Consider the following 27,454-nt stretch of genomic DNA (forward strand, 5'->3'; position numbering starts at 1 on the left):
CTCGCCATCAGATTATCTCTAGTGTTACTTTGTTCTGCTGTTTCTGACAGTGGCTAGACTGTCCTATAAGCCTGTGTGTCAGGAGTGCTGTAGACCTGTTTTCCTCTCTTTCAGTCAGTTATGGGGACAGAGTGTTCTGCTTTCGGGCGTGTGGTTTTTCCTCTGTACAGGTCTTCAGCTGTTCCTGTGGGCCTGTGTCTTGAGTTCACCAGGCAGCTTTCTTGCAGCAGAAAAGTTGGTCTTACCTGTGGTCCCGAGGCTCAAGTTCGCTCGTGGGGTGCTGCCCACGGGCTCTCTGCAGCGACAGCAACCAGGAAGACCTGTGCCGCCCCTTCCGGGAGCTTCAGTGCACCAGGGTTCCAGATGGTCTTTGGCTTTTTCCTCTGGCGTCCGAGATGTGTGTGCAGGGAGCAGTCTCTTCTGGTTTCCCAGGCTTGTCCGCCTCTCTGAAGGTTTAGCTCTCCCTCCCACGGGATTTGGGTGCAGAGAACTGTTTATCCGGTCTGTTTCCTTCAGGGTCCGGCGGGGTCCTGCCGCTCCTGGGCCCTCCCCCACGGGAGCCCAGAGGCCTTATACAGTTTCCTCTTGGGCCAGGGATGTGGGCAGGGGTGAGCAGTGTTGGTGGTCTCTTCCGCTCTGCAGCCTCAGGAGTGCCCACCTGACCAGGCGGTTGGGTTTCTCTCTCACCGGGTCCAAATAAATTCTTTAGAACCTAGAAATACACTAAGGGTATTTGCAAGACCATTTCTGCCAGTGAATTTCCTAAGCCTTTATACTTGCACAAAACTATACTTTCTTTAAATATGAGCATGAAATGTGCAGAGAAATTTTATCCCAAGTACGTCTTGCATTGTTACCAGCTTGAAGAAATAATCCGCTATTTGGAGACTCCCAGCCATGGAAATCACTGTGTCCTCTGAAGGGAGAAGTAAGAAGTAAACATTCAGCTCAAATGGAATCTTATTTTCATGCAAATATCCACAGAAATCTGTAAGCCTGAAGAGAAAGTAGAAATATGGTCATGCATGGAATCAATAGTCTAAAAGCAAAAATGTCAAGAGCTAAGAAATTTTCAGAAAACCCTTGTTTCATTATAAAAAAATATAAGAAAAATGAGGTTCTTATATAGAGATTTGGTCTTTTTAGTTTTATGATATGTATGATATTTAACTGCCTAGTACTTATGAGAACTATATTTTTCTGTTCAATTTTTGGCTTTTATTATGTGATATGAATGTAAATAACTGAAAATTTATGTTGGGAAGTCCTTGGGAGTTGGAGTCCTTGGGGAAAAAGTCTCAAATATCTGTCCTAGTTTCCTGCTTTATAAAAAGAGAACAGTAACAGCACTGATTTCTATGTTAGTTAGAATATCAAGCAAAATGATGACTAAAAATACTTTCAGTAATATTCATCACGGTACATGTGTGATAAAGATCACTTTTAGTGTAATCGATTTGCTGTCTACCAAGTAACAATAATTTTCTGCATTGGTTGTATGTTTTACACAAATTAACATATATGTATGATCCTGTCATAGTCCATGAAATAAGTTCTATGATTATTTTCCCATCTCATACAAGGGAAAAGGACAGCAAACTGTGAAGTGTTTTTCCCTGCTCATATGCTTTGACCAGGTAGTAATTCTCCAGTCTGAATCTATGTGATTCCTATATACCTAGTCATTAGTCACATCTTAATCCAACTCAGTTAGGACCAAACCCTTCAATGGCTTTTTAGACTTTCTTACAGGTCACCTGCCTTTCAGAGTTAAAATGCAAAAGGTCATTTAATGTGAGAGAGAAAACTCTTACTGCACATGCTCATCTCAGAGCCATGTCAGTGTCTCATACTAAGACCCAATAGTCCAATGTGCCCACAGCACCTGCTCAAGGAAGCAATGGGAGACCATATACTTACCTTCCCAATGACTAATGACCTCAATAGGAAAGCACAATTAGCCAGTCCATTAATCAGTACTCTGTGGTCTATAGCCATGAGTAGTGTCAAGAATAAGAAACTCTTTTATCAGCCTCTAATCATGATCTCTTGTTACGGAAAGCAAACTCATTTTTAACAACAAGTTGTATTTATTCCCAGCTATATCTAAGTTAGAACAAGTTTAAGTGGAACTAGTATTAAAGAAGGAAAGAAAATTGAGTGCTCTTCAATTCAACTACTAGTTTTTCTCTACTCTTACACTCATTTTATTTACTCAGAAAAATTTGGGGCCATCTCTCAAATAGCATGTACTCCATTCAAGACCCATTTAGTATCTTAGTCTTTTCTCTGTTGATGTGGCAAATACCTAAGACCCGGTAGTTATAAGAAGAATAGCATTTTTTGTTCTTTGTTTTGTTTTGTTTTGTTTTGTTTTGTTCTTTGTTTTTCTCAAGCCAGGACTTCTAAGAGCACAGCACCATGCTCTCCGTGGCATCTGGCTAAGGCCTTCTCATTTCACAGCAGAGAGCATTTGCTTGTGAATGATGTGGAGCAGATCTGCTTCTTCACGTCTCTCTTCTTAGGAAGTTAGGAAAGTAATGACATGTTCCTCGCCCTCGTGGCTTCATTCAATCTTAATGGCATTGTAGAGCCCCTACTTTCCACATAGGAACTGGAGACCATATTCAAATCATCACATTGTATCCCTGGCTCCCCAAATCACATTCTTTTCATATTGACAAGGCATAATTAAATTCACTGGACCCAAACCTTTTGCTTATTTCAATATCAACATTCAAAGTCCAGAATCTCATGTGAAGATCAAATCAGGATCCACCGTAACAGGAACATCCACTAACCATGAGCATGTGAAACTAAAGCAAGCTTTCAACTTCCAAAGATTAATGGAGAATACAGCCCATACAGGACAGTCACTCCTATACGGAAAGAGAAAAATGGGTTAAGAGTCAGAGAGTAGCAAATCTCAAGTAAGCTTAAAACCTAACAGGAAAAACAAGAGTGAATCAAAAAGCTGCAAATAATACATTTTGAAACTACACTCTGCATCATGTACACAGTGGTATGGGCCTGGACACAAAATTTCTCAAGAATGCCTACCCCTCATGATTTACCTGAAGCTCACATTTTAGCATTCATGCTGTAGTCTAACGTGTGCATCCTGGAAGTTATAGTGATCCAACTCTGCTCAGTGACAGTCCCGCACCCATAGTTTAACATGACTCTACCATAGTTGAGACTTTAAAGTCTCTTCTTTCCAAGGCTCTGGAAATCTCAATAGCACTTCCTTGTTCTTATACCTTGTTCTTTCTTGAAATCCTGTGATTCCTTCAACAACTACATGGAGAAGGGAGTCGTGCCCCTACAATGCCACAGACTGCATATGAGCAAGCTGCAATATTTACAGTCTGTGGCTGAGCAGTATGTTGATTTGTATCTGGGGCCATTTTAGCACAGATGGAATAATCATCACATTCTGCTCAAGAACACAAGAAACAAAACTCAAAACAGTACTAGGTACAAACTGTGTGTTCAGAGCCATCTACCAAAACCTTTCTACCCTCTCAGATCTCTGGAACTGTGGCTTGAGGGATAACTTAAGAGACTGACTGAAACCTCTGCTTTTTGTCTGTTTGGTTCATTGGTTTACTTTGGTTTGCTCATTATCTTGATGATCTTTTTTCTCTATACTAAACTCCAAAGTAAACAAAAGACAAACAAAAATTATCCAACCACACCTTTGCTTCTTCTCTTTAAAAATTGTTTAATCACCTCCTACACCATCAATCTGAAATTTTTCTAAGTACTTCTACAATCTGTTCCTCTAAGGTACAAATTTTATGCTTAGATGATTTCTTTGTACTTCACTGTAACCAGCCAAAAGCTCCCCACCTCAAAGCTCAGATGCATGTAGAACAGGATTTAGGTCACTGTGCTTAGTGCTGCATTTTCCCATATCCTGGAGGCTTGAGGGCAAGCTCCTACATCCTCTGTAAATTTATAACAAGGTAGACTTTTTTACTCCAGTTCTTTATGCTTTGTCATTTCAGAAGAATACATTTGAGAGAATTCATTATAATGGGCTTTATCATACGTACTTCTTTGACTACTCTGATTCAGACCAATGAAGTACTCAAAAAGCTTCTGGGTTTCCTTTAACTCTTATTCTGGTCGTCACTAGCACCACCTTTCACCTTCTGTTCATGACAATGTATGTCCTTCTAATGCATCCACCTCGAAAGTGTTCCAGGATTAAGTCATTATCCACTTCCAAAGTTACATGTATATTTTGGAGCAAATGTATTCTATAGTAACAGTGCTAGCCTTTATTATCAATTTTCCATCTTAGATAATTTTCTGTTGCTATAATAAAATATGTGAGAAATGGAGATTGATGTGATAGTTTAGGGGTTCATAACTCTGAACCTAGAATAGCAGGCCCAAGAGTAAGATATTGGAATGCATTCAGCTTTTTATTAGAACTTTTTCTTTTGGATCATCCTGGTTAGAACACTAAGGACAAGACAGAATAAAATGTTTGCTTCTCTTTCTTTCACTATAATGTAATCAAAGCTGTCGGATGGTCCCCACTGTCAGTCATCTACTAATTAATTAACTATCAAAGACCTCATCTCAAAGTACATGAATTTGTGGATTAATTTTATGACATATAAACTTCAGTTTTGGTAGTGATGGGATAAGTACAAACTATTAACTGTTGATAAAAATGATTAGAAAATTATCAATCCTCCTAAATTAGATAATGCGTCTTGCTGAAAATATACTCCTTGGCACTCCTTAAGGTCTGTCAAGGCAGACATTATTCAGTAACATTGCTATAGATATAAAGACATCAAAGGTATTTTCTATAAATAGACAATGCCTTGGTATTCACTGTTGAATGAACTGTTAGGAGGTGAAAAAGACTATGGTGCTTGGCTGGGACAAAAAAGGCATTGAGAATAACACTTTTGAAGGGTATGTCTTAGCCTCCACCCCTTGACAGTTCACTCTCCTCTTCTTGCCCACTATGGGGTAAGCTGCTTTGTTTTGTCACATGATTCCACGGCGATATTCTGCCTCCACAGGGGCCCAGAAGCAATAAAGTCAAGCAACCACAGACTAAGACTATAGAAGCAGGAGGAATCTTTTTTCCTTTCAAATTATTTTTTTCTGGGTATGCTAGGGTGGACAGATACTGTCTGTGGAATAAAACTAACCAAATATAGGGGTTAATTAGATATCACAGGTAGGGTGTGCTTCATAAACTGACTTAAAATAGTTCTTTGCTAAAATTGTATTTTACATAAAAGTACACAAATAGTCCTGAGAAAATGTGACCTTTGACTAAAATTTAACCACACAGGGAAGTTTTATAACTCGGTAGTGAGAAAAAGAGAATGATATGGATCCAAAGCCTAGATGGGACTGTGTATTTCTTCCACATCTCAAAATTTACTGTTTATCAAAGGTTCTAATCCAAATCTAAAATGGTAAAGTTTCTTTTGCATTTGAGAACAGAGTCAAGTAAACACTTAGGAAAGGTTTTTAATATGTTCTAAAAATGGTAATTGTCTATAAAGATAAATAAAAACAAAACCATTCCTCAATAAAAAAGGGATGAGAATAACTAAGAAAACCCAGCATGTATGGTAGTGATTAAAGGTGAATTCATTCTGTAAGTAAAAGTCACAAGGCACAGGCTTTCATTATTCATCAATGATCAAATCCAGAGCAGATAATAAATAATGTATATAAATAGTTCCTAAGGCAAGAACTTATCATTCTATATTCTCAAGAGAAAACATCTGAACACATGATCCAAAATACTATCAGTAATTTGCTGGTTTTTAGGCATTTACAATTCAAATCTTAACCTTTTCATAAATTTTAACAAAATATTTCTCAACTAGTCCATTTGTCCCATTTAGGTTTGACTTTTATCAAATGAAGATCAAAACAATCTGTGATAATGCAATCAGGTAAGAAGGAACATGGCATTTCCATCCCCCTCCCGGTTCTGCCAAGGCAGATAAGGTTAGAGTGAACTTCTATGATTTTGTGGATAGTGTGCAGCAGTATATGCTACCCCAGAACATTGCACTGTGACATACTGAGCACTTCAAACTGATAGCATTACAGCAGATGTGCAAAGGTGCCTGTGGCTCCTCACCCCCAAAGGAAATAATAAAGTTCTGACTTGAAAGGTGCTCTCTTCATACCCAGGTGCATAGCTGCATGACATTTCCTGGAAAAATGTAAAGAAATGTTATTTACTCCTATATAAAGAGCACCTACAGACTAAAGAAAGGATTTCATATAAACCCTGCTCTGTGAACAGAACGAGTGAGTTCATTAGGGTTACTCACAAAGCACAGGTGACTCTTCTGTGGATTCACAACTAGGAAGTCCCCTAAGCACTTACTAGCAGTCATCCTACTAAAATGCACCATCCCAACTCCCCAGCCTCTTAAGTGCTGATGATTAGAGTACAGGGAGTGGAGAGTGGCTTCTAGAAAGGCCTCAGAAGCCTTGCGAGCCTCTAATATCTACAAGAGATCATGAAGGGGCTCAACTTCCTGATAGCTCGGTGATACTCCTCAGAGACGCTTCAGCTGCTCTGCTGCAGGTTCCTGTCCAGCCTGGAGGAAACAGCTAGAGAATGAGCATCCTTTCATCAAAAATGAAGATAGCATACAGAGGAACCTGAGCGACAGGCTTGCTGTTTCTGTTAGGTTAACACTCAGATTGGACTGTCTTTAGAGCACCCTGCTTCCCCCTGTCTCTCTTCTGTGCACTAGTCCTAGTATAAACAGAGCTGGGATCAGCCACTTCTTTATGTATTCATCTCCTTATGAGGCTCCAAGTCGTAAAAGTAAATAAACTCAATTAATTTTGCTTATCTTCTGTTAATGTTTCGGGGGACCAAACCAGTGAAACTATCAAAAGACAAAATTATAGCTAATTTGATTTAAGGGTATTCTAAGCTTATAAAAATGTTTTGCAGAAATGGGTAACAATCTAAATAGGAACAAATTTGAAAAAAAAACAGATATACAAAGCAAAAAATCCAACATACAAACAAAAACCCCCTATAATCTGTCAAGTGGCCAGACAGCACTTATACACAAAATTAAGGTGGGGGAAACTACTTGGCTGCTGAGTGGAGTTTGCGTATCTGAATGTTTTGAACAGTAGTCTATTCTCATGCATTCTGCCAATAGTCAAAAATACATGAAAACAGAAAGTTATGTCTATTCAATATACTTCTTTTTTCTTGTACAGTTCTTCCAAATGTATCAGGTATTATTAGTAATCTGGAAATATCTAATATCTGTAGGAGGATTGTAGGGGTTATACTCACTCTCTCATTTTATAAAAGGGGCTTGAACATCAGAAGATTTCGCTTTACAGGGGTCTAGAGCAACTCTCTCACAGATAAGACTCTATGTTCTATGTTAACAGATTTTAGTTATGAAAATGTCCCAGAAGGAGAGTCTTATGCTGAGACCAATAGTTGCCATTACAAACAGAATCATTTCAGAATCATTTTGATGATATTACAGAATTAGTGGGAGCACCATGTTTTGTTTCACAATCACTTTGAAGCTCTTTCTCAGAGTTCAGTGCAAGGCTTGAAGGATGAATTACCTCATTTTGAAAGGAAAAACATCTCCTTCAAGTTATATTTAATAACCAAATTCGTCTTTCTACTCCTTCAGGACTTCTTTCATACCTGAGTGTCCTTGTAATTAGAAGGACTTTTTCTATAAGAGTAAATTATAGATGAAATAGCTCCATGTTAAATGTACTTCATTTCATAAATTCTAACCACTAAAAGGCTTGGATGGCTGGACATAGGGATGGGCTAGCTTACAAGCTGCAATTGCCTACTTAGTAGCATCTGGGGTTTTATCTGCAAGGCAGTGTTTATCGCATTCCTCACAACCTGCTGTGCTCACTCCACCCTCCCTGCTTTCATCCTGCAGTGATGAGGACAAGTATCATTTTCTGGTAGCCCTTTCCTTTTCACTTACTGCAGTTCTGCTCTGTATGGTGTAACAGATACTATCTAATGGGAACATTGTTTTATTTTTTATTTTTTATATAATGCCTACGTATTTGCTTCCTAAAATATTCTTATAGTTACCATAAGAGTTCAGACTTTTATGAGTTACTCACAACTGAAAACTGTTGAAGAAATCAGAAAAAGAAACCAGAAAAGAACCTTTCTCTTCTTCAGTTATGTAATTAAAGCATATCCTCCCTAACATACAGCCACCTTTCACATTGCCTCCTGTGAGTTTCCACTTTGGGAGATTAACCTTTTGCATGGAGAGGTGTGAATCCAGCTGCTATAAACCCTTCCCCAGACATTCACAGTGCAGGAGGGCTAGTGCCTATTAGCATTTTTGGTGTAAAGACTAAAGAGAACTCTACACTTCCCCACTGGTCCAGCCAACTTCTGTTAGTCTGATATATAAACTCCTGTTCCAATTACAATGAAAGTTGTGCTTAGTCCTTTGTGACCTTAGTATAACATGAGAGCTATGCGCTCATTAGAAACTGTAGAGAACAAAAATAACCTTCTGCATTTCACTCTCAGTAAGACACTGAGTATGTTGCATGACAGTCAATTCTTAGTATCAAATAGCTTTGTGTTGGATGATTGTCCTTAACTATAGACAACTGTGTTTTAAGTACAGTTAGGTAGAATACACTAAGCTGGGTTGATAGGTCAGGTGTAATGAGTGCATTTCCAATTTACAATATTTTGGAAAGAGTGGTAAGTAACCTGATAATAATCCAAGGAGTATCCATCAAGCACTCATACTTTGAAAGACCTCCGGAGAGGACCTTTCCCTCAGGAGGAGACCCCAAGCGCCCAATGACCAAGCCAAGGCCACTCGGATGCAATCAGCAAGAGGGTTTATTGGAAAACACAGGTACCTGCGGGCACACAGTCTCTTCGGAGGACTTGCGCGCCCAGCAGCTCCAGCATGGGGCTTTTATAGGGTTTGGGGAAGCAGAAGCAGGCATAGAGAAGCAGATGCATAGTTACGGGGATTGGTGGATTTAAACGAGGCATATAGACATGTTCACATATGATTGGTTATTTCACATGATGAGGTAATAAGGTATAGCTACACACATTGGCAGGTTTGAATCATATTCGAATGAGGTTGTAACATGGTAAAAGAGTACGTGCGGGCTGGGACGTCCTGAATGTCGGGGGCTAGGGGCTTATCCCTTCCTGCCAGATCTGGTACTCCTAGTCTGTTCTGTATTCCTTTCCTTTTATGGTCTGTTAGTTTTAATGGTGACTCGGCCCTAGGTATCTGGGCGTGCCTGGGCTCATTCAAGCCTGTTGCAGCTCTGAGTTAAGACTCATGGGGTGGGTCTTTCAACTTGACAAATCAATTTTTTTCTTATTCTACCATTAGTTAATTCAAGGCTTCATCTACATTGGAACTTAAGTTGGTAAAGGGAAAGGGGATTTTGCTTGTTTGTTTTTCCTTCAACATCAAAATCTTACATATGTTTTTGTCACACATAAATATTTTAGAGGGAAATTAAAGTCTTGTTTATGATTTTTAGGATGTTTTAGTTTATGAGTTCCTCTCAGAAACTTTGATTCTCCTAGTATGGAAATTAGGGTCATAGCCCACAGAATGGCATCTAAATATATAGCAAGTCCTAGAATACTTTGGCATATTTTCACTGCTTCGACTTAAAATTCATTTCATTTACAAATTAGCCATGTGGCAGGAGAATACAGGAACAGGAAATAGGAAATGACTGTCACCCTTTGATTTGTCTTGACAGAACAGAACAACACTCTTTAGCAGTGCAGACTTACAGGACTGCCAGGGGTATCAAAGTTGTCATGTTTAACACAGCCCGCATTTAACCTGTGCTAAAGATAATTTAAATTTTCCCTCAGACAAAATAATTTTAGTCAATACAATCAGTTGTTACCAACAAAACAAATTCTCTATGGCCCAAGTGTTAAATGAAGCACGTGAATAATGCAAAAAAGTTATTATGTGTCTTAAATTCACATTAAACTGGGCATCCTGTAGGCTAACTAGTTTCTGAGCTCTCTGAATTATTACAGTATGGAGAAAGAACTAGAACCTACTGTGAAATAATAATTTTCTACATCCCCCACTAATAGTATCCTTTTTTGCCTTTTCATGGACAGATTGTTTCTCTTTAAATATAACACTAAATAGAGTGTAAAGAAGTTACAAACAATAGATTTTTGCTGGGGGGGGAAAGTTAGGTTTCTGTATCAGGACCATAAATCACTGCCAAATAAACATATAAGAAATCCCAAGCTTTGGAAGTATTAATCATGATGAAATATGTTTCTTACATAGCAATTAGTTATTTACAGAAGCTTGGTTGAAGAGAGATAAAGTATAGTAGGAGAGGCCAGAGTAGAACTATGAGAGGGCTTCTCAGAAATGAGGACTCTAGGACATACTCACACATACTGAATAAGAAGAGTCCTAACAAAGACTCCATTGAGTTCATGTACACATTAAGATATGTGAAGAGCTATCCACATCATACAGTTTGGAAATAAATTCATCTGAATACCCAAGGTCTCAAACTAGAAACAAGAAGCTACAAAATAAAGTAATAAATTCTTCTAAACACAGGACTCTGCCCCAACCTGCCTGCTTTTATGAACAACAGGAGCCTTTTTTTGCCTGTGATCAAGAGTGTTGTGGTTGGGGATTTGGCTCAGTGGTAGAGCGCTTGCCTAGCAACCGCAAGGACCTGGGTTCGGTCCCCAGCTCCGAAAAAAAAAAAAAAAAACAAAAAAAACAAAAAAAACAAAAAAAAACAAAAACAAAAAAAAAACCAAAGGTGTGTGACCAATGTGTCTGGACCAGTTTGGGGTTGGGGATTTAGCTCAGCGGTAGAGCACTTGCCTAGCACGCGCAAGGTCCTGGGTTCGGTCCCCAGCTCTAGAAAAAAAAAAAAAAAGAGTGTTGCCCAGCTGATGGGACATCTAGTGGCCTTCTAACCTTAACAAGACTTTTGAGGTGAATTATCTAAGGCCAGCTCACTGCTTTTTATGCAACTCCTTAGAGATAATATAGATATAACCTGCAAGTTTGAAAGAGGGACACCAGGCACTTACTAATCTAATTTAAACCTTGTATAAACAAGTGAATGAAATTATCCCAGTACATCAGCACAATCTGCCGCAGGAATGCCAGGCCGACCCTGTTGTAAGTACATACATATTGATAGAAACGGGACTTTCAGTGCATCTGTTTCAGGGATAACCCTCCTATAATATATGATGGCCATAAGAATGCCAAGGTCAGGTATATATTTAATAGGGTTTGTAATTTCATCCTTTTAATAGTGCCTTGGAGAGCACTGTCATTTCTCCTACCAAGGACAAGAAATATCAATATGTATAGCAGAATTGAATCATGTTTTATTTAGGCAGACTCTTGTTTAATGTTCTGGATGTCTTAGTAGGCCTTCCTTTTTATTTCATGTTTCGTGGTGTGTGTGTGTGTGTGTGTGTGTGTGTGTGTGTGTGTGTGTGTGTGTGTGTACGCACACACGCACGCACATGCACATGTGTATGTACAGACACACACGAGTGTTCCACGGTGTCCTCGTGAAGGTGAGAGGACAACCTGAGTCAATTCCCTTCTACCTTGCGGACTGGATTTAAGTTTGCATTATCAGGCTTGACAGCTAAAGTGTATACTCATCAAGCCCTCTCTCCATCCCAGCAGTCTTCCTTACCAATGCTGACAACCTTTTATTTCAGTTGTGAATTATATGCCTATCAAAGTGGACAATGTAATCACAAAAATGTAACGAAGTCACTGTAGTTGCATATTTGCCATATTTTTTTTCAAGGGAAGAAAGAAAATAGGGGGAAATTGCTTGAATAGGTTAACTGACTAGTTGCAAAATGGGATGGCTTTATTGTAATTGTTCTATGATTGACACTCCTATATTAGGCAAATACATCAAAAAACAGACAAAAAGACGGTTTTCTTAATCTGTGGTTTCAGGTGCCCCACTTCAAGGGTTTCATTGTTGTGGTCCTGTGATAAGGCTGAGAAACTGTTAAAAAGAGTAGGTTGGTCTGGAACTACTTGCTTCGTGATGGTTAGGAAGAGCCAAGGGTAAGATATTTGAATGATCAACTTCCTCCTGTTAGCCCTCACTTTCAGAGTTGCTAACAGGTCTCTATACTACCACATTATGAATCTGTAAGTAGGTCAACTCGTGAATTAAATCAGAGTGCTCAAGATCCAATAACCTTCCAGTGACGCAGTAAACTAGCCAAAAAAGCTTTCCTTACGAGAGCCATTGAGAGGATACTTTCATGCACACCATAAAAGCCCTTCCCAACTACTGCCAGTCTTTCCTTCCAAGAGAATTAAAGTCAATCAGTAGGCTTCTTCAAGATCCCATTATCCTATTCTTGGTACAGTTTATAAATATATGGCAAACCCAGCAATCTATTCCAATTCCATGGTAAGTGATAGATAGTTATCAAGGACAAATAGACTAAAACTCACATTAGATGGTGCAAGAGAAATTCTATCCATATGGTCCCCACTGAACAGGCTAGTTTTTTGATAAGGATATAAACCTCTTTTTCTACCTTTTTCTTGCAGGCAGGATTCAAACTCTGTAATAGAAACTCCTGTCCGTTCACCGACTGATAAAGAAGAGACTCCTCAGCCAGAATAAGGGTGATAAAGGGTTATCTATTCCAAGAAAGGATCTCTTTTGCCATGTCATAATTCTTTACAAACAAAAATTCCTTTCAATTCTGCACAGTATGATTCTACTGAGAAACCATTGTCTCAGTACTTTTAATTAGACAAACTTCTACTTCAATATTTGGATCATGTTACCTGCATAAGACACTTAGCATTACAGGAAAAACATCAGAAAATATAGGAAGAACTATCCCCCCCCAAAATGCCAACACTACAGATAGTTTGTTTTGTTGGGGTTTCTGTTTGGTTGGTTGTTTTTTTTGTTTTTTTGTTTTTTTGTTTTTTGAGTAATCAAAGACAATTATCTAGAGATGTAAGTTCATATTCCATTTTTTTCACAATGGCACATCATGTAAAAGCATTCAAATAATTTCAGAAATGGAAGCATATTCTGCAAATTCTGTCCAGTGTGAGAGAACAAATGTGGTTCAGTGTAGGATATATAACCCACACTCTCTTTAATACACCTTAAAAATAAACCTAAGGTCTGGAGCAATGACTCAGCTGCTCAAAGCACTTACTGATTTTTCAGAAGACCAGAGTCTGATTCCTAGCACATGTAGGGTGGCTCACAACTGCCTGCATCTCCTGATTCAAGAGATCCAGTAACTCTTCTGTTCTCTGTGGGTACCTGAAAACACATATACAATGCAAACACATATTGACATACATTGACACACAAACACCAATAAGTAAAAATAAAATATAATGTTCTATAGACTTGAAGAGCTATCCAGTTAGAGAATATCAGGCAATTGTGGATTCAGCCTAGGTAAAATGTCTGTGGCATACACACACACAAACACACACACACACACACACACATACACACACACACGTATATATAATCTGTGCCATGTATATATTTGTGCGTATATGTGTATAGATATATGGGTGTATACATATGTATTAATATATGTATATATAATATATTTTATATAATATATAAGGAAGTTTTACTTTGGAATAAAAATCAAATTGTACCATTTTCCTGAAACTGGGTAAAATTGGCTAAAACTATTTTAAGTTAAATAAGTTAGAAAGACAAATACTTTTGTGTGTTTTTCATTTTTACATCCTAGATTTTTCATAGATACATAAAATCACATTTAAATATAGAACATGAAACAAAACAATTGGCAGAATGAGTAGGAAAATGGGAGAGGAGCAGAGGAAATAAAAGAGGAAGTCAGGACACAGGTACATATGGACAAAGAACACTATATGCATGTATAGAAATATCTTCATTTAAACCTGTTACTTTGCACAGTGAATGTATTTATATATACATACATGTGTACCAAAATGCTGTACATATTCTTTTTTGATGTATGATCTCCACTGAGGTTGGGTCTGGTATTAATCTGTTTCCTCTTCAATAAATATGATGGGTTTTCAGATTGCCCATTCCTATCATGAAACAATCCACATTACCTGTGACAATCTCAACTGAAATCGATATAAAGAGAATATTGAGCCATGGGTATTTTCAATTAAAACATCCAGTGAAGAGAGAAACCTCCATTTGCTCAGAAGTCTAAACATCCATCTTAAAACTAATTTAGATGTCTACTTTATATTGACAATCAGAGGTAAAAGAAAGGATCACATAGGAAGAATATTTTATGTAAGAATGCATGATCGTATTTTGATCTGGGTTTAAATGTGAAAAAAACTGTATTGTGTGTGTGTGTGTGTGTGTGTGTGTGTGTGTGTGTGTGTGCGCGCGCGCGCGCGCGCGCATGCGCGTGCATGCATGTTATATTTCTCCAGAAAAAAACTGACAGGATTCACAATTCCTGGTGAAAGGACTCTTGTGGCTTTGGCAAGTTCTTTTATTTGTTTTATTTGTTTGTTTGTTTGTTTGTTTGTTTGTTTATTCAATTTATATTTCAAATATTATTCCTTTTCTGGGTTTCTGGGCCATAAGTTGCCTATCCCATCCCCCTCTCCTTCTTCTATAAGGGTGTTCGCCATCCCCGACCACCTGCTTTCCCACCTCTCACCCCTCCCTGACCTTCCCCTGCACTGGGGGAATCCAGCCTGGCAGGACCAAGGACTTCCACTCCCATTGGGGCTGAACAAGCCATCCTCTGCTATATATGCAGCTGGAGCCATGGGTCTGTCCATGTGTAGTCTTTAGGTAGGGGTTTAGTCCCTGGGAGCTCTGGTTAGTTGGTATTGTTGTTCTTATGAGGTTGCAAGCCCCTTCAGCTCCTTCAATTCTTTCCCTAATTCCTCCATTAGGGACCCTATTCTCAGTTCAATGGTTTGCTGCTAGCATTCGCCTCTGTATTTGACATAATCTGGCTGAGCCTCTCAAGAGACAGCTGTATCAGGTTCCTGTCAGCATGCACTTCATGGCTTCATCAATATTATCTAGTTTTGGTGGCTGTATATATATGGGCTTTATACCCCGGTGGGATGGCTCTTTATGGCCTTTCCTTCAGTCTCTGCTCCAAACTTTGTCTCCATATCCCCTTCTATGAATATTTTTTGCTACCCCTTTTAAGAAGAACCGAAGCATCCACACTTCAGTCCTCTTTCTTCTTGAGCTTCATGTGGTCTATGGATTGTATCTTGGGTAATTCAAGCTTTTAGGTTAATATCCACAAGGTCTTATATAATACTTCTTGTTGTTAAGTGTGTGTATATCAAGACCCTCTTTTTATAACTTCACAGTTCTATTGAATTGGTAATTGGCAGGTATCATTCCTTTGTTGGACTCACAGCATTGATAGTACATAACCTGAAAACTAGCTGGGACATGAAATGGTGTAGGCTACAAAATGCTTACATGTATCATTGGCATACTATAAATTCCATCCAAACAAACTGCCCAAGATAGACCACAAGGAAACAGAAAACCATAATCCTTCCAGTGAGATGAAGGATGCTGAATATATATATATATGTATATATATATATATATATATATTCATATATTCATCACACTAGAGAGACATTAACAGGGATGTTTTCAAGAGTATACAAATGATTGAAAATTGTATTCATTTATTATGTTTAAATCCTCCTGTTTGAAATATCTGATTTCTCCCTAATTAGTTCAAGTGTACAGATGACAGACTTGATTTATAGAAAATATAAATATAGCACTCGCACTATGGAAACCTACAAATACAACTTCCTGTAAAACTCTCGAGTAGTTAAGCTTGCTTGGAGCAGGTTGATTATGCACTGCTCATATTTTATTTTTTTTCTAGCATTAAATTCTGGCTGTCCTGACAACCCCCTTTGTCAGTCTGTCACTTGTTTTATTTTGTAAGTGCCAAGAAAATAACGCACAAAGAAAATTTCCAAAAAAATTAATGTACTTTTGCGTATGATTAAATCCTGAGCACCAGTCTCCCTCACCTCTGTTTGCTGCTTTCCAGTCCCTCTCCTTGGTATTATTAGCTTTCTGAGGAATGTAAAAGGAGGAGAAAGAATTTTAAGTAGAAATATTAGCTTTTAATGTTCACCATTTCCACATAATAAATTCTGCTCTTACACTAAATACTTGCAAAGTGTATTCAGCTATGCCCCATTTAGCAGCCCATTATATAATTTTTACCTAATTGTATGTTGTTTCCTATATAAGATTACTACTGTTATGCCATCCATCTTATTGTAAGCTTCCTGGTCTCCTGAGCAACACGGAGCACAAAACAGCCTAGAAACACCAAATACAACTCTCATTAGTATGAGCAGACCTAAATAGTTGTAATGAGGTAGAATTCGGTGATTCGTAACCAAAATTATGCAATTGTCAACCTTGAAATTTTGTGTGTGTTAGTGATGAAAGCAAAGGAGGAGGATCGTGAGAGAGAAGGATGACATCTATCAGGAGAGACTAAATAGGAGTGATTAAAAATACATGTGATAAATGGGGAGGGATGGAAAGAGCTTGGGAAGGCCAGGGATTACAAAAAAAGGCAATGTAGGAGGGGAAAGAATGAAAATAAAGTAGAAAGGTACATGACAATCATCTCCCTCCCCGCCCCCCCTGTCTCTCTCTCTCTCTCTCTCTCTCTCTCACACACACACACACACACACACACACACACACACACACACACACTCCTTCGTCCTCTCCCTCTCTTAACTAAGAGAACATGCTATGCAATCTTAGATTCTTAGATGGTACTTTTACCATGCAATAAGGCAACACCTATTAACACTCTTTATTTACCCAAACCAATGTAACAAATATTTCCATTTAACTTTCAAAATCTAAACTTTGATTGCCATAATGTAAAGTGAATTAACACTGTGTATGTAAAAAAAGTGTTATGAATGTGCATGTGTTCATGTATCCTGTATGTTTGAGTACTTTGAAAAGACAATAGGTCTCAAGAGACTCAGTTATGAAACAGATATTTCCTACACCCTACCTTTAGACTTTCTCCTGATTTGTTCTCTTCTGTAGCATGAGTACAAGAAGTGCTGTTATCCTATATTTTGTCATTTTAAAGGAAATTCTAGATCATATCATACTATTGTAAAGCTTATGTTTAGAAGGGAAAAATAAGATAAATGTCAAGATCTTTTGTTTTCTATCCTACTGAGTCAGGCATGTTATCAATTCCTTCAGCGTATTGGTTCAGACTGCCAAATAGCCACCCAATACCAGAAATGTCTCCTGATACTCACATCCATGTTTCAGGGATTTGTTTTCACCTGAATGCTGGTCACATATATGGAACACATAAAGAAGCACACACATTTTCTAATGAAGTAAAGACTGCTTCTTTTCCAGGCTTTCTTACTCCCAGAAAGCAAGTTTGGACTCACCCCAATGCTATCAATGAGCTGATGCACCTCCCATAGTGTCCAACTCATAATTAACACAGTCAGGTCACAAAGGTAACACTTAGTGGTTTTGGAAGAAGGCCGAGCTTTCTGCCAAGTTGTGGTTCAGATGCCCTAGGAATTTGGCTCAGCATATTTACTGCAGCTCTTGGAAGCATGCTAAATCATACTTACCATGATTTCTATCAACAGTGATGCTGAATGGACCCCTGATTTGCTTCAAAGACTTTGTAGACATTCTTAATATGGTAACATATGCCTGTGCATTAGAAAGTAAAATAATAATAATCAGGGCAAGACAAAGGAGTAAATCAATTTACGATTAAGAAAACAGCACCCTAGTTTTATGGTAAAATATCTAAATCTCGAAGAAGGAAGTAGTTTATTTAGTTGCTGCATATGGCAATTTGAATGATTTCCTTTTTCATTAAGTGTTTGATCTATTTCTATCACTTTAGGTTCCTTCAAATGCTTCAAATTTTAGGTATAATAATTCTACTGCAATCTGAGGTTTTTTGTCTCTAGTCCCTTGCAGTATTCATTTCATTTTCCAGAGTCCTTCCCCAGAAAAGCCTCTTTTTCTCAGAAATGCTTTAGGGGATGATTCTTTAAACTATGTTTTGTCCTTGTTGGGTGATTTAGTCTAAGGGTACATGGGAAATTGTAGATACGGTGAAGAGTTTTCCATTCTGAGCTCTTCTTAACCATCTGAAGCTGAATTAAGTCTTGATACTTATATATTCTTAAATATTCCCTATCAGGATAAATCATGAATCCAGAAAATCAGATCTTAGGAGAATTAATGTAGACAAGCTGCTCAGACAGAATACATCACAGGTCATTATCTAATACTCCAACAGCATTTCATCTTCTAACTAAATCCTTTACTCTTTGTTGGTTGTCTATTTTCTCCTATCCTTTCTAAGAAGAGTGTTTCCCACCTCTATATCTGTCTGGCTCTGTTGTGGTCTTTTGGTTTTCCTCTGAGTTCCCTGAACACATAATTAATAAACTTGTATATCTTTTTTATTCCTGCTGACCCCTACTATCAGTTTGTTTTATTTGTCAAGCCCTCTGAGGGAGTAAATGTTTCCTTCCATACATTGCATGTGAAGAAGAGTCTTCTTGCACAGATGTTGGATCCATTATCAGATTTTTAAAAGTATTTTTACTCGGGGCTGGAGAGATGGCTCAGCAGTTGAAAGCATTGAATGCTCCTCCAGAGGTCCTGAGTTCAATTCCCAGCAACCACATGGTGGCTCACAGCCATCTGTAATGGGATCCGATGCCCTCTTCTGGTGTGTCTGAAGACAGCTACAGTGTACTCATATAAGTAAAATAAATATTTAAAAATATTTTTAATCTTTCCAGTTTAGTCATTATCTGCCCTCTGACAGTTCCTCACCCTATTCCTCCTCCCCTGTCTCCAAGAGAATGTTATTATCAGTTTTATCAAACAGAGTAAAACCACTCTTTAAATATAAGGCATAAAGCTGGGTTCATACTTGGCTCAGGGCATGGCATGGCAGGGTAGAAGTTACTTCCTATTTTTCCATACTCTTTCTTCAATCCAGATTGAATTCACTCATTGTTACCTCCAGAAACAGCAAGGTCAAATGTGGATCAGGAAAACAAATGTCAAAATTCCAGAATAAAGCCAACCAGACCAAAACAGAAAGATTGCCCTGAAAGACACAGCCTTTGGTGTTTTTGCAAAGATATATTTTCCTAAGTTTTCATATGTTCCATGCAATTTGCATTATGTAATAAGTTCAGATACATGTATTTTATGTCACCAGAACTTCATGAGTATAAAGTTTGTATGGTTTACAAAAGAATAAATTGAGGATCATACTTGGAAGAAAAAAAAACATAACTGGAGCTTGACTCTGTCTTCCTTGCTCAAAACATGGTTTTAAATAGCAGGCACATTTCAGGGGTGTAACAAAATATGTAAAGAAGTAGAATATGCTACTATAATATACTGGTGCTTTACTAGATAAAGATTATTTTGAGCTGATAATTTTGAGGAAAATCTAACAAAGAAAACACTTTGAAAATAATTTAGCATTTTCCTTTTGGAATAATAACTAAAGTCTATTAAGGGAGACTAACTATTCTCCACTTGTGAGAATAACTATACCCTATTCCAAAAAAAGAGAATAGTGATGGAATGACAACTCTTGTCTGTATAGAAAGCAAGCTGAAAGCCTTGTGATAAACGTGTATATTAACTTGGGTACATTTGAACACACATATGGATAGAGGCTAAGTCACAACCATGTGACTATTAGAGACTCATGGAATCTCTAAGGGGTAAAGTCTGTTTGGAGATGCTCTGATCAAATAATCACGCTTTTGAATGGAAAACTGGAGCCAACCCCTTTACCGGCATCCACGTCACATCTCACCACAAGACGCAATAATCTTCTTCATGCATGGTCTCCTGAGAGGATGCCTCAGCTTGTCACAGGTCTGAGATAGCAAAGCTGATCATCATTTGAAGCCCATGAAGCAATGAGACAAAATAACCAGTTTTCTGCATAAAATACCTCCCTTAGGTATTAGTAATGGTAATGAAAAATAGCACAAAATGGGTTGTCCACACACCTCTGTCTCCTTTTGTTTTTAACTGGAGATGCTAGTTTAGTTTTGATTCTAAGCTAACTTAAAATATTTTCCCTATGTATTTCCTGTGTTTGGATGAGGTATGTATTAATCAACTTTTTATCCACTAGTAAATCTATCTTTTTTATAATGTTTTAATCATTCCTGTGAAGAACATAGAGGGGCAGAGAGAAAATAATTTTCCTTCCCCTACAAACACTAAGCAGACAAAGTAATGAACTTCTAAACTTATAAAATCTAAGTCTTTTCACACATACAACTATAACCTCGAGTTTTTGACCATCATTGAATAAATGGCTAAACAGAGACTTTCTCTATCCAAAAACATAAAAAGAATATTCAGTCACTATAGCCTAATGAGCAGTTAATTCCACTAATTACACTTAGAACATATGCAAAATATTTATTTGACCAAAAGGAAGGGAAGTTGAACTTGATCAATCAGCTCCATCCAAATTAGATGGCATCATATGGGCACCAACATTCTCAGGATTTCAAGAGTTGTCTGAAACAAGCAGCACACCCTCCCAGACCTTCCAAAGAGAAAGAGACAAGCTCACGGAATGTGAAAATATTAGAGCAAACACTGTTAAATCAATAAGATATTAAATGAAGAGCTGAGGTAATGAATATAAGCAAAAGCATCAGCAGAAACTGGACTGGCCCAGGGTCTGGAAAACACTTCTCTAAGCATGTAGGGACAGTGTCGCTTGAACTTGAAGAACCTAAAGATCAAATCAACAGAAGTGGAATTTGGAAGGTCACCAGAGTGTAAATGAAATCGTTGGTCATAGCGCAAACTGAACTGACACGAAGAAGGATTGCCATTAATTATGTAAATGTAAACGTCTATACTGACAGCCTGATTGATGGAGGATCAGAAGGGTAAACAAGAGCCAATTCAAACATTGCCAGCTCAGAGGCAACAGCAGGTCTCAGTGCAGGTAACAATGAGCATGGGACAAAAATGGACGATCGTGTAAGGAATTGCACACAAGGAATCCTTGTCTCCAATATATGTTAATCTGTTAGGAAATATACTTTCAGTAAAGAGTAGCCAAAATGTGTCACGATGGTGGTTACCGTACAAATGAATGAATAACCACATATAACTGTCTGACATATACTAAGGAAAGTAAAATTAAATTAAAGCGCAGGGGCTGCGCATGGTGCTCCATGCCTCTACTCCCAGGATTCTAGATGTCTGAGGCAAGAAGACGGCTTGAACCAAGTCAACGTGGCAAGAGTCTATCTTGAAAATAAAAATTTAAGTGTAGACATCTGGCAACTGAAAACAAGCCCCTGTGCAAATATTAGTTTTCCCTTTTAGATTGTAGCACAAGAATGTCAAGCTTCTCAAGCAAAGATTACTGTGAAGAAATTTAAGGCCTCTTAGCATTTAAATGTTGAGAAAGCTGCCAACAAAGGAAATGGCAGTTTAAACATCCTTTTATAGTCCCAACACTTCTCCCTAGGCCTTCCTTTGCTTGGAAATAAACAAAAAACAACATAGAAACATCTCGATATGTATCTCAAGACTAAGTAACGGGTATTGTCTGTGCTAAAACGCAAAAGGCAATTCAGTCCTTCACTGCTACCTGCTGCCCTGGATTTGCTATGTGGCCGCTGGCCTATGAATTGCTTTGATCAATAACGTGCCATGTCAGTTTGAAATTGTGGGCTCAAAAGCTGTCCTTGTCCATGTACTTCTGCATTCTCCCAGCTGCTTGCTTTTCTTCCATGTGGACAGGCTCATGACAGCATGAGGGGATGAGAGACCATGTACAGCATGGAGGAGAGCTGAGGCAGGAAAGGCTATCTCAAGTAGATAACCCTTGCCAACTTGGCACTGACTGTGGCTCCATAAATGAGTGCAAACAAGTATATCACATACCGGTGAGCCCTGCCCCAATTTCTGACTGATTAGTAATATTAATCAATAGTATTGTTTCAGGGTGCTTTGTTTCATAGTTTAATTGATATATCACTCAATATGTTTACTTGGAGTATAGACCAACATTGAGAATTTAATACAACAATGAAGGTGATCATAAGCAGATGTTTGGCAGACTATTGTAAGTACAATACAGTTCCATTTCATTTGAGAGGCAATTTTAAAAGTTATATTAAAGTTATTTATTTTTCAAAGGGACTACTTTTGCTCATGTGTTACGGAAGTCTTATCTTTTTATAGAACAATTATGAGGTATGGTGGCAAGGTCGAATTAAAACCAAATACTGAAAGAAAACTTTACTTTCATCCAGAAAGAAAAGTATGCGTTGGATTCTAAGTAAAGCAGAATTGACCTTTAGAAAACAGAATCAGTGTAAAGAAAGCACGTTTGGGACATTCTACCAGGATACAAATATAAACATATATATGAGAAATTTTAAAACATCAGTAACTAATATTTATCAAATAATTTAAAAAGACATATTGATCAACATTTTTCTAGTGGCCAATGGTCATGATCAACACTTCTACACATATCTTTAAACACTTTTGAACATAGATTAACTTTTTAATGAATGTAAAATCTAGATGTGTTATTTTTATTTATGAACGTCAATTTTATAAACTATAATAATGTTGATGCTATAATATTAATAGTAGAGTTCTTCAACTAGATGGTAGGAAAAGGTAGATAATGATTATTACATTGTTATTTTATTATCTTACATGCATATTTCATAATTACATTAATTTAAGAAATAATTAATTGTTCTAAGAATGACATTTTAGAATAAAAATTTAATGAGAAAAGTTTAAACTGGAGTTGTGACTCATACTTCTGCAGTTAAAATTTTAACTTGAAAAGTATTCATAGCCTGTGTATAAAATTCAAGATATAATGAACCTGTCAGTTTTTGTACTTGTTGTCCCAAATTCTCCAATTTATTTTCACCAGTTCACAGTATAACTTCAGCCCAAGAACTAGGTTTCAGCCCTGTAATATATTTAAAATGCTGCTGTATTTCTTTTGTCATTGTGCCCAACTCACTGAGCAGTCAAAATGATATGAATTAAATGATAAAATCTATATTCATGGGAATGGCCTCGGTCACCAAAATCTGCTCAAACACCACAGCTACTCTAGTGTATTGAGGGGAGTTCTGGAAATTGGCATTGTCTCCAGAGTGAATTTCTCAGGGAGTCTTAATTCTTATAAAGACATGTTCAGACAAAACTTATGCCTTCCTCGGTGGGATCTCAGCACCGGGGATAAGCTTAGACAGAAAGCTAAGGTTTTTCATTCTATTTTTTTCCTTTGCCTTGTTGCATGAATCCAAGTTGTCTGAGAATATGGTATCTCCAATAAGATGGTTGCTTCAATCTGTGCTTGATGATGCATGCCTTCAATCCTAGCCCTCAGGAGCCAGAAGAAGGCGGAACCCCGTGAGTTTAAGCTCACCTGTCTACATAGTAAGTTGAAGGCCAGCCAGAGCACCTTAGTGAAACCTCATCTTAAAGGGGAAAACTAGTCTGTCACTTCAGATGAATACAACCAAGAACCTCATGTCCTTGTTTTATCCACATGTGTGGAATTTGAGTGATGCACTTCTCTTCAGCCTGAATTCTGAAACATGACCCTACATGATGGCTACTTGTAAACACAACATCTTACTACTGACAAAGATGTGTATACACTGTGCTAAAGTAAATTGGACATGTGATTAGACTGTAAAGCATGGCTTTACTTTTGTAAAAGTATTCCTAAGTATAGGACGTAGAATTCGTGTGACAACCCTGAACCAGTGCAGAAACGTTTACCTCACAAAGTGGAGAATGTTGCTATTCCCAATAAAAGAAAAGTAGGATAGTCTACAGTTGCCCATTCTGCCTTCCCCATGTAGAAACCAAAGTGACATAGAAATAGACAAAATGAAGAAAATTATTCTCAACTCTAATTGTCTCATCTGATTAGACTCTTCAACATCTATAGACTATGGTTATCCTCTTCTGGATAAAGAATCAGGTGCCTATTGAGGCATCCCCCCCACTGTCCTGAATACAGTAAGCTTCTTCTACTCGAGTGCCTGTGAGATCATCCAACAAGATCAAAATAACGAAAGTCAAAAACCAAAGTACTTCTCTGACTATGAAGAATTAACAGTTAATTTAGAAACTGGACAAATTATGAACGTACCTGAATAGAGATAAATTTTGCTTGGACTAACAAAGTGTTAAAATTATAATGTATCCAAATTAACAAAATGTGGAGTCTTATCCCTAAAATAAGGAGAAATGGACGCCAAGTTGACTTCCAAGTATATGTTTTCATCCTCAAATATGTCTTTAATTGGATATATGTCCTGATATACATGTTACTTAAATTAATTAAATTCTTTCCTAAAATTACTTTTAATATTTTTTACTGCCCAAACCCTTTTTAATTTAATTCTAAAAACACAGTATAGAAAACAAGTCTGCCCTGCTAATGAGCTGCACCGGTCCTAGGTGAGAAAGAGCAGAGTAAGACCAGGCATTTTTTTTCTCCTGCAAACCCAGGAAAAGCATGGCCTGCCCCACTGCAAGGAGATTAAAGGAGGTGGTAGGCATGTAACTATGTCACATTAATTGATGTTCTTGTTCTAAGAGGAACCACAGGGACAGCTTCTCTTTTCTCCTTGCCTATCTAACCTTTTTTATATCTAGAGACATTAAGCTGGTGACTCTAAATCCACTTTTGTGCTATTTTACTCCTTGGCTCTCTCTTCAACTGCTGTGTGTTACTGCTCTCTACTACCTGTGGTGCACCCTCACACTGCTGTGGTCAAAACCACTCTCCCTTGTTCTAGAGATTGCATCAGCTCATCATTCAAGGGTCAAATCAAAGGCTCAGTCCTCTGGGAAGAGCTACCTTCCCAGACCCTTGTGTTCTCAAGGCCTCTTCATAATCTTCTCTTCTGCTTCTAGACGATGACCACAGGTATCCAAAACATCTATTCCCATGCCTGTTCATCTGTTAGAGGAGAAATGTTAATGAGAAAATAACAAATAAGTGATAAACTAAAAATATGGAAGTGCATCCCTACCCATAATACCAGCTATACTCATTAAGTAATTTTATGGCAGAAGAAATGCTTTTAAAATATAACATAAATAAAATGAGAGGATAATAATAACTGTAATAAAGCTGAACTATTTGTAATATCTTTGCTGTGGAACCTGTAATGCAGTGTCCATTTTGCCCATGACATCAATGGATCCATTAGCTCATTGAAAGATAAATATTACAAACATACTTGAATAGGAAATACTTTGTACTCAGAATCAAGAGGACTTGGGCTCAGAACCCTGACACCCATGTTAAAGTCAGAGGCAGCAGTGAATGTGTATAATACATGCTGTGGGGAAAAAAGACAAGTAGATCATAGGGCCTTGTTGACCACTAATTCATTTATTTACTTAGGTAAGTTCCAGAATCCATGAGAATATTTGAAGTAGAAAAGATAAAGGAAGACATCCCAATGACATTGTCTGGCCTTTACACGTACAAGCCCCTGAACATAACCTTACACACACACACACACACACACACACACACACACACACACACACACACACCACATAACACATACATGAAAGAAAAAGTGAACGGGAGGAAGGAAAGAATGGTAGGAAGGAAGGAAGAGAAAGGAAGAAAGAAAGAAAGAAAGAAAGGAAGGAAGGAAGGAAGGAAGGAAGGAAGACAGACAGACAGACAGACAGACAGACAGACAGACAGACAGAGAGAAAGAAAGTCTGAGCCTTTGTGGGGATGAATATATATATCAAAGAGTAACATGACACCATGACCACAATATGACTCATACATTGCACAAAAAGCAGAATTTTAGAGTTTCAAGGGTTTCAAATTATAACAGAACCAAGATGAAAAGTCTAATTTTTTTAGTGTTGTGTATTTGTAATCTGTATAAAGGAATTAAAACCAGACAAGTGAAAGAAGTTCTAATTGGGTCCCCTGAAATTAAATCCTGGTCAGCATTTTCATAATAGCCTGATTTTGATGCAAGTCATAGATTAGATGCTACCATAGTAAAGACTGACAAAGTCATTAGGTGAGGTTATTCACAACTGTAATTCTAACATTTGGAAAGCTTAAGCAGAGAATTGAGAGCTCAAGGCCAAGATGCACTACAAACTACGTAGTGTGTTCAAGGCCAGCGCAGAGTACACTATAGTCTTCATTCTCCAAAATAAGAAAATAAGTAAATAGATACGATAAATGAGGTAGGTGCTGAAGAGGCTTTGTGTAAATAGGGCATATCAGATCTGCTCCAGGCTGCATCTGAAATGGGTGCAGAGACCTGTTTGGAAAGAAGGAGCAATTTACACCTGTCAAAGGCTCTGCACAGGAGTATAACATGCAGATAGACTCAGAAGACAACGCTAATTCTCTATATTCAAACAAGTCATTTTCTAGTGTAAAACAGATGCCAGTAACGCAATCTTTGCTACTCACTTGCCTTCTGAAGGGGCTGTCGCAGGTGTAGCTGACAACTTGGTTAAAGTCAATGTGGTTTTTACCATTCTACAATGATTTGCCTCAACCGCCGTCACAAATTGCCATACACTAAGTGGCTGAAGGCAGTACAAATTTATCATTCTTAAACCATCACAAGACGTCTAAAAACAAAGTATTGGTAATTCTCTGCTCCACATGGAAGTTTCTAAGCAAATTCCATTTCCTTTGCTTAAAGATGACATTCCTTACAGCTCTCACTCACCGTCTGTTCTCCCTTTGTCAAAAGTTAGCAATGCGGTCACATGACCACCTTCTCTTCCATACACAAGTCTTCCTATGTCCGGTAAGAAACCTGTCAACTATACTCAGTGCCTACACAGCGAACTCACTTTACTCTTCCGATGTGATCATTCTAAGTCACTTGAACAGCAGTTTTATGATGAAAGGAAGTTTTCTCCAATTCCAGGGCTTATGTTTTGGATGTGCTTGGGGATGTCCACGAATGCACACACTTCTTTGCACCACTTTCGAAATTCTACATAACAATGGAGCTGGACTATGACGCTCCTTCCTGAGATAAACGTTTATTTTTAATTCTAAGGGTAGAACTTTAGAATTGTAAATTTTCTCCAAGCTGATTATTCTACAGACTGTAAAACTAGTGTTTACTCAAGGACTACATACCTTCCTTGGGTGGTGGATTTTGCCAGTATTAAAGCACCAATCTGGGGACTATAATGTTGGTCATTCTCAGTTCATCAGTGTCAATGGCCCCATAAATGTATGCTTAGAAATGGAAGGGTGCAG

General features: G+C 37.9%; 1 long non-coding RNA gene across 2 annotated transcripts; it reads right to left on the minus strand.

Annotated features, from left to right (window-relative positions):
- Nucleotides 1–401: 401 nt before the first annotated feature.
- LOC134486295 (uncharacterized) lies at nucleotides 402–27,148 on the minus strand. Of its 2 annotated transcripts, XR_010065106.1 has the most exons (5): nucleotides 26,910–27,148; nucleotides 17,724–17,808; nucleotides 13,259–13,368; nucleotides 2,713–2,879; nucleotides 402–996 (listed from the first exon to the last, which is right to left on the minus strand). It is a non-coding gene; the product is annotated as an uncharacterized LOC134486295 (long non-coding RNA). The 2 variants fall into 2 exon arrangements; XR_010065105.1 differs by lacking the exons at nucleotides 402–996; nucleotides 2,713–2,879 and having other exon boundaries at nucleotides 12,940–13,368; nucleotides 27,037–27,148.
- Nucleotides 27,149–27,454: the final 306 nt, after the last annotated feature.

This window comes from Rattus norvegicus, chromosome 3, assembly GCF_036323735.1.
Source record: "Rattus norvegicus strain BN/NHsdMcwi chromosome 3, GRCr8, whole genome shotgun sequence".
Lineage (NCBI taxonomy): Eukaryota > Metazoa > Chordata > Mammalia > Rodentia > Muridae > Rattus > Rattus norvegicus.